Below are 14,653 nucleotides of genomic sequence, written 5' to 3'. Positions count from 1 at the left end.
TTGTTATGGAAAGCAAAAGGACTGTGTTTTGACTAGTAATTATCATTTAAGTATATAAACAAGTGAGGTGAAAAACAGTGGGACAGAGAAACACAGCCTGTCTGATTGAGAAAACTGCTTGATCAACAATATTGTGTTATACCAAGATATATACTAAAATCACAGAAAATTGGCCTAGGCCTACTATTCAAAAGGAACTATGCATCAGACTAACATCTTAATCAATAACACTTATATTTTCATTTTTGAAAAGTTCAAAAAGATGAAAATAAAAGCAGTAGGTGACACGTTGTAAAATAAAGAATGGGGATGATATCAGTTTTCTGATTTGAGTGATATAAGTCATTTAAAATATACAGATCATAGGTCTTAGATGGGAAATATATTTGAAAAACATTTGGATGAGACTAGTTCAGGTCATGACCCTTAGTGTATCTTTTCTAAAGAATAGCAAAGAAGGATTTAAGTGTTGGATGGTATAAAAAAATCTAAGTGTTTAAGAATATAGAAAATTGGCTGCAATCTGAGAACCAATTTTGTAGTTGTCATTGTTTAGGTTCTAAGTGCATTCACAGGTTACATTTTAAGTGATGATCAATAGATAAATCAGTAGGCGTGCTGTGCAATCCTCATTACTCATTTATAGTCAAGCCCCTGATGGATTTTATGGTTTATAATTGTCTTTCTTTTGATATATAAACACCCAAATTATGACATAATCTAGTATCATCTTATTTTATGGACAAGGAAAGTGAGAATTGAAGATATTAACTTGCTTTTAACAAGTATATAATAAGGCTTAGCAAGTTTGCCACCAATTATACTCACATTATGATGCTTTCTGATCAAAAACTAACATTGTTGCTTCAGAAAACTTTATATTATTATTCATAACTCCTTATATTTTACATTTTGTGTTTTGGTTTGTTTTTTGGTTTTAGTCAATAGGATTTTATCATTTTGAATCACTGGCCTATGCATCCCCCCACACACACATGCACACAGTAGTTTATAGCTAGTCTTACTAAAATGGTTCATACTTATTAGAATATGTATGTTTAATTAATAATTTTTATTTTAGTGAAAATAGCATAAGGAAAACTAGCTTTATATTTCAAAAATGTCAAGACTGTTTTCTAATTAAACAAGTAAGATAATAAGGATTATATTTTTACGAGTTTTATTTTTTTCTCTAATTTTCTTTGAATTAATCTGCCAAATCAAAAATGTTATTATCTCTAAAGATGAAAGATCTCCAATGAAGTGGCAATATACTTTTATCACACCGAGGAAAAGAAAAAATTAAAATATATTTTAAAGAGTAAACAATAAGCTCCATAAAGTTAAGAAACAATGCAAGAAAATTAAATGTTGTACACATCAGGAAAAATAAATAAAATTTCTTTATTTGTAAATGACATGATTTTACATGTAAAAGCCACCAAGAAAACTATGAAATCATGGATAAATAACATGTAAAATTAGCAAGATCTCAGTATACATGGTAAATATATAAAGCTCAGGTATAGCTTTCTACATTATTAATACATTTATATTGATACATAAATTATGCCATTTATATTATCAATGTTAAAAATTGTATGAATTTATGGTAAATATGCAAGAAATGTACATTGAAAACATTGTGGAAGGAAAATGAAACAAATGGTTCAAGAAATATACCATGTTTATGTCAATTTTCCCCAAATTCATCTATAAATTTAATTCATTGTCTATCAAAATCTTAGGAAAAATGGGATGGAGGTTTTACTAGCTATTACTAAGTAACAGGAGCTTTATACATGTATATTTTATGTCTACCCATGTGGTGAATACATTTGTATTAGCTTTTATTGCAGACATAGGAAATGAGACTCAGAAAAATTAAATAGGTTGTCAAGGATCAAGAACTTGGATTTTTACCCATATTTTAATTCAGTTATTATGATTTTTTCTTTAATGTTAAGGGGGAAATAACAACAATGAGGCTTTTAAAATTATATACAGAGCAATAAAATTTTAGTTCTTAGTTTATTTTTCCATAGCATATTTCAAGTTGCTTCAATATGCGTTTCAAATTTTATCTCCAATACCATTTTATTGAGTGTGATCACTATTTCTGTGGAGGAAATAGAAGCTGATATTGTTTCTATCATCATTTAGGAGTAAAAGCAGCAAAAACAAAAAGTGCCTTTCATTTAAAATCATCCACAGGGTCTGTGAATTTTCCCAGGATCCTGGAATAGCAACTTTGATCAATATCATGAGATAGATCATGCTAATCACACAGGAGGTTATAAATAAACATTTGATCAATTGAATTACCTGCCTAGATCCATGGAACAAAATGTTTATTTATTCTGACATAGATACCTTTCCATTTCTGCTTAAACATAAAAAATATGCAAAGGATTCATTTTGATTATTTGATCACAATTTTTGGCTTTGGAGAGAAGTAATCATTAGATTTAGAGTATTAAGGGATCTAGAGACCATGTGAACAACTCTTATCATTCAGATAAACTTGCAAGAGGTTACTAAAAAAATTATATATCTGACTTCAGATCTCATGGTCTCAGAGTGTTGTTGTTCTTGTATCCCACTCTCTTTCACTTGCGCATGCAGTTCATCAAAACATTGTTAAACTTTAAAAGAAACCAGCCAGCATCGCTCAGTGGTTGAGCATTGACTTATGAAACAGGAAGTCAGGGTTCAACTCCTGGTCAGGATTCAATTCCCGGTCAGGGCATATACATGTGTTGCAGGTTTGATCCCCATTGTGAGGCATGCAGGAGGCAGCCGCTAAATTATTGTCATCACTGAAGTTTCTGTCTCTCTCCCTCCTCCGCCCTCTCTGAAATCAATAAAAATATATTTTAAAAATAAATAAATAAAAGGGACTCTCTGAGAAACCCTGCTATTGTCGAAGTATAAGTTTATAAGGTGTTCAGAATGCCACCATATTGTTTATACTGCTGTAATAAAAGACTAGCGGAGTTTTATTGTCGGTTTTAAAAATCAGCAAGACAACCAAGTGCAGCCAGCTCTAAACCCATGCTGTGGAAAGTATGGACTATGAAATGTTTCTCATTATTTCTTCTTGACAGCTTTTGAGGGAGAATTCTAATATTTCATCTTGTCTGTATTTTACACTTGCAAGATAAGTTCATAGATATTTTACAATTAATGTATATAAGAAAAGTTGCCGCATTCTAAGAAACTTATCAGAGAAATGCCAGTTTCAATAAAATTTCTACCTAATCTTGTACCATACATTCCTGTAAAAAGTTATCAAACTTAAAAAAAGAAATTACAAAACTAATCAAAGTACATGAACAGTTTGTACAATCCTACTATGACAGCAAATACTTTGGGTTATTTTAAAAAGTAAAGATCCAGGGTACAGACGCTAAATATGTAGTACAATTTGTGGTAAATGTCAAGAAACATTATTCTGATAAATGTCATTGTAATAATTAGATGGAAATTGTTCTGAATATTACATGCTATATAATCGGCTTTGATAGAAGGGTCATCGGTGCAAATTTCATGACCATTAAGTGAAACATTTATCTGACTAGAGGCCCAGTGCACGAAATTCGTGGGGGGGGGGGGGCGGGCTCAGCCCAGCCTGCACCCTCTCCAATCTGTCCAAACTGGGACCCCTTGGGGGATGTTCGACTGCCAGTTTAGGCCCAATCCCTGTGACATCTCTCTTACAATCAGGTCTGCTGGCTCCTAACCGCTCTCCTGCCTGCCTGCCTGCCTGCCTGATCGCCCCTAACTGCCTCTGCCTCGGCCCCCGCACCCATGACCTGGGCTTCCCTCCCTCTGCCTGGCCGCAAGCACCTGGGACCCTGGGCTTCTTGGCCTAGGCTGGCCACAGGCACCCGTGACCATGGGTGACTTCGCCCAGGCACAGCTTTATCAGGAAGGACGTCTGGTTGACATCCAGTCTAATTAGCATATCCCCCTTTTATTAGTATAGATGCTTTACTGGGGAGGAAAGACATGGAGAAGATAACAATTTAGAGTAGTCATTCTACTTAGCTATAATGTACACTTGTAGGTTTTTTGAATATACTATACACTTCATCCTCTTTGTGAGTCCAATTGTAACGATTTTAAACACATCAAAACAAAAAATGAAGTTCATTAAAATTGTAGTTTCCAGTTATAATAAAAAACCCACAAATATATGATTCCTAAAGTAAGTCAATATGGGAAATGACAACAATATGGAGTATACTCTCAAAAATTACCTTTTTAGAACACAAAACTACTATATATGAAATAATTAAAACATATGCAACATATTGTTTAATCATTTGTCTAAGTCAGAGCTTTTTAAACTGGATGAGATATTAATCCCTCAGCCTTAGGAAAACCAGCTCCCCCCCCACCACCACCACCACATTTATCCTATTATACCATATACATGGTATGTGTTTCATGATATTACAAATGTTGAGACTTAATGGCCTCGCAATAAGTTGTATAGGAAGTCTAAAAAGGGAAACGTCGTTATGGATTTTCAGAAATAAGGAAGATGGAAGAGGTTGCTAGCAGGACACCTACAGTATTTAGAAGCTATATCTTCTCTCTTTCACATTTAGAATGCTTAGCTCAAAAGAGTCATGGCTGGCTGACATCCTGTCTGGCTTCTCAAGGAATACTGTCTAGCTGCCTGTGTATATTTGGGCATAAAGAAGAGGGAAAGAAGGATGGTGTGAGAGGGAGCCAAGGTGATTTTGGAAAACTGTAATTGATTCGTCACTTCACGAGTCCCACAGAACTCAAGGTCAGTCTAAATCTGAGCAGAAAACCTGAATCTGTTTGGCAGTGACTGAATGCTTGCCACAACCCAGATTGGAAGAATCTATAAAATCAGTGACTTTATGAATCAAGCACAACATATATCTGCCCTTTAATGGGGCACAAAATAATATTTTGGTATATCCTCAAAAGTGACAAAATGTGGTTTGAGAGAATTCAGATGAAGGTACTTGTTAACAACTATTCGAAAATAGAAGCAGACATGATATTTTATGGAAATACACATTGATGTTTTAATGCAGAGGTTTTTGCAACCTTATGTTTTATCCTTTATGAAATTCAAATTTCACTATATTATAAAAAAATCTAGTCAACCAATGTATTTCTAGAACATCTAAGAAATTCACATTCTGTGATTTTTAGGTGATTGAAATAAATTTATTTTAACCGTAAGAAACATATGTAGGTAAAAATGTATACTTCTTTTTGTTAGCTGGAACTCATAGTCAGTTCATCTTGCCATTATCTTTATAATATAATGAGCTCTTTCTTCCAAATCTATGTTGATCTATTTATTCAAGAATACATTAAATTTAAGAAGATGCTCTCATATAAAAAAAGAGCTTTAGTGTCTTTATTTTAATAAAATTGGTAATGCAATGAAATGTTAGTTAGAATCAACTTAAATAAGAAATTTATCATCATGCCATCTGATGTGCAAAACAGTTGCCTATGTTTATTATACAGGTGGCTGTTATATTTAAAACTTTTTTATTTCTCTCAGACCACTATTCAAATGGCTGACAGGGGATAATTTGTTTTGTTCAGTGAATTCGTGATTGTTTTACAAGGAAAAGTTCTCTCACCTTTCAGTCAACAATTCATCTTTCTGTGGTGATTTATTTTACTATTTTCAGAAATGCTTTATTACCTACAGACTAGGCATGACTTTTTTGTTCTGGGCATCAACTGATCCCTAAATAGTTATGCAAATTATAACAAGTTCTAAACTTCTTGAATTTTCTATTATTACAGACAATTCTATATCTTCTTTTTTATACAATTTTACAAACATGAAATTGAGAGGAACATTTAGATGTATCTATAGATCAACTATATATTTATGGTTATCTTTGATAAAGAAGATGCAATTACATTACACAGGTGGCAAAATCAATGTTGAAATAATATTTGGAGGTGTCAGGAATATCTGTTGCTGAGTCATAGGCTGTAACTGTATTCTGATCACTAAGGAAAAAGCTCTAAGACAGAAGGAGCATTTATGAGAGAGGGATAGGGCAGAGAAAGGAATCACATTAGAACCTTTTTATGTTCCAGTAGCATCTTAATTCAATTAAATTACAAATGTAAATAGGTGTGAGATGTAAATAGTCAAATAAGAGGCTATCTCAATGTGTAAATTCTCTTATTGTTAATATATCATTAATATATTAATTATAATACTTATGATTCAAGTTCAAGAGTCATGTTTTATTTCTTCTTCCTCTGTAATATCTCTTGGTACTGTTAAATGCATTTTAGTAGTATGCTCCATCTTATGCATATTAATAGAAAATTCTCCATTAAAGAGGTGCATGACATGTAATCTTCTAACTAGAGGAAAGAAGTAAGTCTCCAAGAAGTGAGAGATCATTAATGTTATATTCTATAAGTAATATTATTCCATTAAGGTATATATTACTAAAACCTCTTATAAAAAACTTTTTTTTAAATCTGTTAATCCATATGTCCTGCTTATAGCTGTGATGTAAAAGTGTGTTTGGGTTTGTGCAAACTCTTGTCTATGACCTGAAGGTCACAAGGTCTTTCCCCTGTCTCATGTTGTCAACAAGATTTCTCTCTCTGATGATTGACAGGGCAATTTCAGAAATTAGATCCATGTATAAAAAGGCTCTAATTTGGTGTATAAAAAAACTCAAGGGATAATAGTTACCCAGCTGCAGGATAGAGTGCTTCTCTAATTGCATACACAAATATTAACAAAAGGATGTAACATTTTTCTAAAACTCAAGACACAGACAGTACATTTTTACATTCATACAAATGAGTGTATTAAAAACTCTGCTTTTCTAAACTATAGGATTATATTGCACTCAAACTCATAATATATATTTTGATAAAATTTCTGAAATATAATTTTAATTCCCAAATTTTTAGCTACAAACAATACTTAAGGATTGAGAATACTTTCATCAGTTTTTACTCAGTGACACTCTACAATACAGCCTTAACTGGAATCACAAAATAAATTTGTAGGGGATTGCTAGACATATGTATTCTTCTCTTTCAGTCATTTGTAATTTTTTAAATATTCACTGTACTCACTATACTTTACAGTACATGAGAAGAATGAAAAGAAGCAGGATACATGTTTCTTTAGTTTGTTGCTGATAAAAATTGCCTTTTAGTTTTACCTAGAAAAAAAGATCTCCTCCTTTCCTCTAAAAGCACAAACACTATTTCTAAACCATTATTAGTTTTGAGTGCGTGTGTGTGTGTGTGCACGTGTGTGTGTGTGTGTGTTGCTAAAGTATCCAGCTACCCAGGAAAGGAATCTCACTCTTATTTGTAATTAGAGAACCATAATAATAATTTGTGGAATTTCAGGTAAGGATGCAGAGCTTAGACCCATGGTCCAAAGAAGGAAAATAGAAATGTTCTGCTTAATAAATTTAGAGTGCAGGCGGGACCCTGGCTAAAAGGGAAAGGAGAGCATCTAGCAACATGACAAGGAACCAGAGAGGAAGAGAACAAATAGGCAGTGAGATGTGTGATGCTTTTCCAGGAAGAGCGATGTCTAACATTAGGTTTGCCGTTATTTCCAGCCCTGTGTGGTAATTGCTTTCTGCTACTCCCTGACCTTTAGAACGATCTTCCACAAAAAAACACCTGGCGTCAGGGTAAATTCAGGGGAATGAAAGAACATTGATGGAATCTAGCAAAAGACAACATGATATGAGCAGATTAGAGCAGGAAAAGCAAGCAGTTGGGTAGGCGAACTCAGTAATAGAAACCACTTGTTCTACATATAATAGAAGAATGTGACTGTTAGGGTAGAGGGCAAATATCTGGATGCTACATAAAATCTTTAGAAAGTAAGTCATGTTGCCTGGTTTGCCACATTGTCAGAGGAGTCTGATACAGGAGAGAGACGGAAGAACAGAAACATCTGGATTCATTTTGGCCCTTGGTATGTTTTCTGAATCTGAAAAAAATAATTAAAAATCATATGCTAAAGTTTAAATAAATTAATCCTAACCAATGTACAATTAAAGAATGAATATACTTACAAATCAGTGAAGGTGCAAAAAACTTTTTAGGTGAAAAAGTTAAGTAATGTCAGCATTCAAGAAAAGGAAAAAAGCTTTGGAAGGGTTTGGGGAAGGTAAATGGCTTAGAAAAAGTTGCTTCCCAGGAAAAAACAATATGTTTCAAGGCTGGGGATGACATAAAAGAGGGTTAATTTTGAGCCTTCCATGGCTATTAATCATGGTTTCCTAGAAAGTCCACCGGCCTCAAAGAAAAATTCAATATTCTATACTAATAAAAGAGTAATATGGTAATTAGACCGGGAGACCTTCTGGAAACCTTCCGGATGTCCTTCTGGACAAAGCCGGGGACTTGGCCGGCCTGCAAACCACCCCCAAATGGCCCTCAGCCCCTCACCCAGGCTGGCCATGCCCCCCAGCCTGGACCCTCACCCCAATGGGGGCGTGGCCAGCCTGCAAATGGTCCTAAGCCCCTCGCCCAGGCAAGCCCTGCCCCCGAGGGGACCCCCAACCTGATTTGGGACCCCCTTCAGGGCAGACCAGCTGGCCCCCACCCGTGCACCAGGCCTCTAAACTAATAAAAGGTTAATATGCTAATTAGACCAGGAGACCTTCCGGAAGTCCTTCTGGACAAAGCCATGGTGGCGGGGCCCAGGCAGAGGCAGTTAGAGGCTATCAGGCCAGGAGGGGAGGGCAATTGGGGGTGATCAGGCTGGCAGGGGGGCAGTTGGGGTAGCAGGCCAGTGGGGCGGGTAGTTGGTGGTGAACAGGCCAGCAAGGGGGGGCAGTTAGGGGCAAGAAGGCCAGTGGGGGGGCAGTTGGGGGCCAGCAGGCCAGCAGGCAGAGTGGTTAGAGGCAATCAGGCAGGCAGGCAGGTGAGCGGTTAGGAGCCAGCGGTCCCAGATTGTGAGAGAGATGTCTGACTGCCAGTTTAGGCCCAATCCCACAGTCGAACATCCCTCGAGGAGTCCCAGATTGGAGAGGGTGCAGGCCGGGCTGAGGGACACCCTTCCACCATGCATGAATTTTGTGCACCGGGCCACCAGTGTAACAATAAACAAAGAGAGAATAAAACCTTTTTCTAGGGTAAGTATTTAGGCATTTTGAAGCAGGAGAGAATTTAGTGTCATTACACCTTTTTGAAAATTTCAGTATTAGAACAGGTTAGTCAAAATGTTATTTGTTAATTCACCTGATTTTTACTTAGTACATACTATGGGCCAGACACTAGGGAAGCAGCTGTGAATAAGACAGATTACATTGTTGCCATATAGAGTGTATTTACATTCTGGAGGAGAAGAGAAACAAGAGGAATGCTTGTTGCTCTATGTTCTATTTATTATGACTGTTCTAGTTAATATGAACTATTACCCCAAAGTAGTGTCTTAACATAATAACAAACTTTATGTTGTGCCTTAACCTGGCATATGCTCAGGACTGAGGTGGTGCAAATGTTAGTAGTTCAAAGCCATCTGATGGCTCATTCATTTACATGTCTAATCATTGAGGCTGACTGTTCACTAAACCTTTTCTGGAACTTGTTGGCTCTATACACCACCTCTCAATGGCCTGGGCTTTCTCAGAACATGGTATATGGGTTTTGCCCCCGGGATGGGGTGGGGAAAGATTCAGAATATTTATGTGATCCTTTTTGACCTAGCCTTGGAAGTCACTAAGCATCATTCCTCCCAGCACATTCTGTGCATTGAAACAGTCACATGATCCCACCTAGATTTAAGAGAAGAGGCAATAGACTCCACATAATGAGAAGTTGGATGGCTCTAAAAGAGAATTTGTGAACTGAAATATTGCTGTGCTCATTTTTGGAGAATACAATTTGCCACGTTCTATTATTTTTGTTTCCAGTTTAGTAAATAAAAACTCAAATTGGGTATTTAGAAAAATATATTTATTTACTAAAATCTTTCACATTAATCTCCTTGTGTCTCTTTAAGTTATTGCTATTACTACTATTACTGGGTGAGACAGAAGTAGGTTTACAGTTGTGAGTGTGCAAAACAGAGTTTATTCTTATATTATGGTTTATTAATTATTGTATTATTTTCCATACAAACAACTGTAAACCTACTTTTGCCCCACCCAATATTATTACCATTACTGTTACTATTATCATAATTGGCTTGTGAACTTCCAAATCCCACTGGCCTTTAAGTTTTTCTCTGCTATAATCTAATAATATGAGTGTAGCAATCAAAAGTTGGCATTGTAAAAAGTCCTACAGAAAGGAACTATATAGAAATTTTTGGTTCAGAATATTTCATTTATAATGTTCATTTGAAAGAAAGTAGTTCTTTGTCAGGTGGTTTTTAGGGTGAGCTTACAATTAACATAAACTTGCTGAGGAAAAATATCTCAAATGGACTGTGCCCACTGTCCCCAGCGAACCCCCATAAGAATTATCATTTTACTTTACTTGAGGATCATTTAACCTTAGCTTGTTGGCCTGGTGTAGAGCCTTATAAATAAACATTCTGTGTCATATAGTGTTGTTGAAAGATGTTAATGTGTTGTATTCAATATTGTATTAGAAAAATACAAAGAACATGCCACTTTTGTTCAGATTAAAGGTACAAGTTCATTAAAGTGGAAAGGGTCATTGCTAAAATGATTGTACTAGTCAAAATGACATCATCAAGTCTATACTTCATCACTTTTTAAAGGTTAGTAGGCAAAAGACTGTCTGCTCTTTGAAAATGTCAAATAAAATTCTACTTTTCCAAAGTGTGAAGCAATGTTAATCTAAGCATTACAAGAACAAATTATAATAAGATAATAAATTTAATACATATTATTAATCAGAAATTATCACATATTCCTAGAATATGTGGATGTTCTAAAACATGGGTTTTTAATCTTTGACCATTCTTTAGAACATCCACATATTCTAGGAATATGTGGATGTTCAAAGAATGGTCAAAGATTAAAAACCCATGTTTTTTAATTCTTAGATACATTAACTATAATCTAAGGTTACTGAAGTAGAAAAGTAATGAATGCTTAGAAATTCAAATAAGGAGAAAAGAAAATTAATTTACTTAAACTGAAATAATCAAACTAAATGAACACTTAATTTGAGTGGACATAACCTGATATAATGTGTTAAGAAGAGACTGGAGTACTACTAATTTGAATATCACTTAAACTATCTCCCTGTATTTCAGTTTCTTTGTTGTAATAGTGATGTTTACCATGGATTACCTGGCAAGAGTGCTGTGATTTAATATTAGATAATTTCAAATACTTTTACATTAATATTGAGGCTTTTAAATTTTTTTATTCATTGGTTTGAGAGAGAGAAACATTGATTTATTATCCTACTAATTTATGCATTCATTGGTTGATTCTTGTATGTGCCCTGTTTCCAATCTTTGTAGATATATTATTAGGATAAATTCTTAAAAGTGAAATTGTCAGATCAAAGGCTATGTGTATTTTTAATTAAAAAAATGTTCAGTATGACCACAATCAAGGTAATAAACATATCTATCACTTCTAGAAATTTTCTCCTTCTACCCCCTTTTTTTGTGTGTGTTAAAGAACATTTAACTTGAGACCTACTTTCTTAACATACTTTTCAGTGTACACCATAGTATTGCTGACTTCAACAGTATTCTTAACTCTAAGAAATACAGTATATTTACAGCATAGTATTGTTAACTGTAGCATTAACTATAGTATAGTTTAGATCTGTATAGAAGGTCTCCAGAACTTATTCAAATTGCCTAACTGAAACTTTATATCCATTGAATAACTTCCCAGTTTTCCCTTCCTTTGACCCCTGACAACCACCATTCTATTTTATGCTTCTTTACCATTTTAGATACTCCATAAAAGTGAGATAATATGGTATTTGTACTTCCATGATTAGCTTATTTTACTTTGTTTAATGTACTCCAGATTCATAAAAAATTATTATATATGGTGGTATTTCCTTCTTTTTAAAGGTGAATACATTCTCTTATATGTGTACTAGAGGCCCAGTGCACAAAATCATACATGGGTGGGGTGGCGGGGACGCAGTCGGCCCTTTGGGGTGGGCAGTAGGATGCCCTTGCTGGCCTGGGATCTGGATCCATCTCGCTGACATTTGCACCAGTTGTCGGGAGCCACCTGGCGGCCGCTTATATATTGTTTCTTCCTTGTGGAGTGTCTAGAGAGCGGAAGTGTCAATGGTGCCTGAGGCTGACTTCCAGGAGGCCTGCAGCACTGTCAGGATCCTGGCCCTGGGTGCCTGGTCTGTTCTCTGGAGATTGGATCTGCAGGATTACTGAGGGAGGGAGTGGCTGCTGCAGGGCTGATAGGCCGCTGTGAGGGGTTGGTCAGCTGAGCAGCACTCCTGCTGTGGGAGTGCACTAACCACCAGGGGGCAGCCCCTGCATTGAGCACCTACCCCCTGGTGGTCAGTGCGTGTCATAGCGACTGATTGACCGTTTTTCTGGATGTTCCGATTGTTCGGTCATAACAGTTGCTTACGCTTTTATATATATAGATATACCGTATTTTCTTTAGCCATCAGTTGATGGATATTTAGGTTTTCTCCATATCTTGTCATTGTAACTAATAAATGCTTCAGTGAACATGGAATGCAGATAACTCTTCAAAATCCTGATTTCAATTCTATTAAATATGTACCCAGAAATGGTATTTCTAGATCATGTGGTAGTTCTAATTTTAATTTCTTTGAGAAACCCTTATGTAGTTTTCTATAACATCTTTACCATTTTACCATATCACCAAGTACACAAGGATTCCATATCTCCTTATCCTTGCCAAAACTTATCTTTTGCTTTTTTTTTTTTTTTTTTTTTTTTTTATAATAGCCATCCTAACAATGGTGAGGTAATATCTCATTGTGGTTTTGACTTGCATTTCTCCAACATACATGTTGATTATTTGTCTGTCTTCTTTGGGAAAATGTCTGTTAGGTTCCTTTGTCCATTTTTTAGCTGACTTATTTGGGGGGGAGTATTTTTGCTATTAAATTATGGAAGTTTCTTTTATATTTTTGGTATTCTTTATGAGATATATAGTTTACAAATATTTATTTCATTCCACAGATTTGCTCTTCATTTTTTGTATTGTTTCCTTTGCTGTGAAGAAGCATTTTAGTTTGATATAGTTAGACTTGTCTAATTTTGCTTGGTATTTGTGTTTTTGGTATCAGAGTCAAAGTAACATTGTGAAGACCAATGTCAAGAAGCTTTACTCTATTTTTTCTTCTAGGAATTGTACAGTTCCAAGTCTTACATTAAATCATTAATTTATTTTGAGTCCATATTTTGTATGGTGTAAGATAGGAGTCCAGTCTTATTCTTTTGCATGTAGATATCTAGATTTTCAAACACCATTTGCTGAAGAAACTGTCTTTCCCCATTGTGCATTCTTATACCTTTCTCAGAGATCAGTTAATTATATATATATATGGGTTTCTTTCTGGGATCTCTGATGTATCTATTAATGACAAAATACTGTAGCTCTCTATGTTCAGATGATATAACACAAATGGGGAGTGATTGTATAATTTCTTGTTGCTACTGTCTTTCAAAAAAGATGGATTTATTTTTTTTAATATATTTTTTATTGATTAAGATATTACATATGTGTCCTTATCCCCACGTTACCCTCTACCCCCCCACCCCCCGCTCATGCCCTCACCCTCCCCACCCCCCCGTTGTCCGTGTCCATTGGTTAGGCCTATATGCTTGCATATAAGTCCTTTGGTTGGTCTTTCCCCCTTACCCCACCCTCCCCAACCTTCCCTCCAAGGCCCTACAGTCCAATCAATGCCTCTCTGTCTCTGGATCAGTCCTTGTTCATCAGTTTATGTTGTTACTTATATTCCACAAATGAGTGAGATCCTGTGGTATTTATCCGCTCTCCAGTTCCATCCATGCTGTGCCAAATGGTTAGAGTTCCTTTTTCTTCTTCCTCTTCTTAAAGAATACCTTTCAGCATTTCATATAATGCTGGTTTGGTGGTGATGAACTCCTTTAGCATTTTCTTATATGTGGAGCTCTTTATCTGACCTTCTATTCTGAATGATAGCTTTGCTGGATAAAGTAATCTTGGTTGTAGGTTCTTGGCATTCATCACTTTGAATATTTCTTGCCACTCCCTTCTGGCCTGCATGGTTTCTGTTGAGAAATCAGCTGACAGTCATATGGGTACTCCCTTATAGGTAACTGACTGTCTTTCTCTTGCTGCTTTTAAGATTCTCTCTTTGTCTTTTGCTCTTGGCATTTTAATTATGATGTGTCTTGGTTTGGTCCTCTTTGGGTTCCTTTTGTTTGGGGTTCTCTGCGCTTCCTGGACTTGTAAGTCTATTTCTTTCACCAGGTAGGGGAAGTTTTCTGTCATTACTTCTTCAAATAGGTTTTCAATATCTTGCCCTCTCTCTTCTTCTGGCACCCCTATAATTCTGATGTTGATACGCTTGAAGTTGTCCCAGAGGCTCCTTACACTGTCTTCATATTTTTGGAATCTTTTTTCTTTTTTCTTTTTCGGTTGGGTCTTTTTTGTTTCTTTGTATTTCAAATCTTTGACTTGATTCTTGGGATCCTCTTGTC

Source organism: Myotis myotis, unplaced genomic scaffold, assembly GCF_014108235.1.
Source record: "Myotis myotis isolate mMyoMyo1 unplaced genomic scaffold, mMyoMyo1.p scaffold_m19_p_16, whole genome shotgun sequence".
NCBI lineage: Eukaryota > Metazoa > Chordata > Mammalia > Chiroptera > Vespertilionidae > Myotis > Myotis myotis.
Note: the sequence above shows the minus strand (reverse complement) of the source record.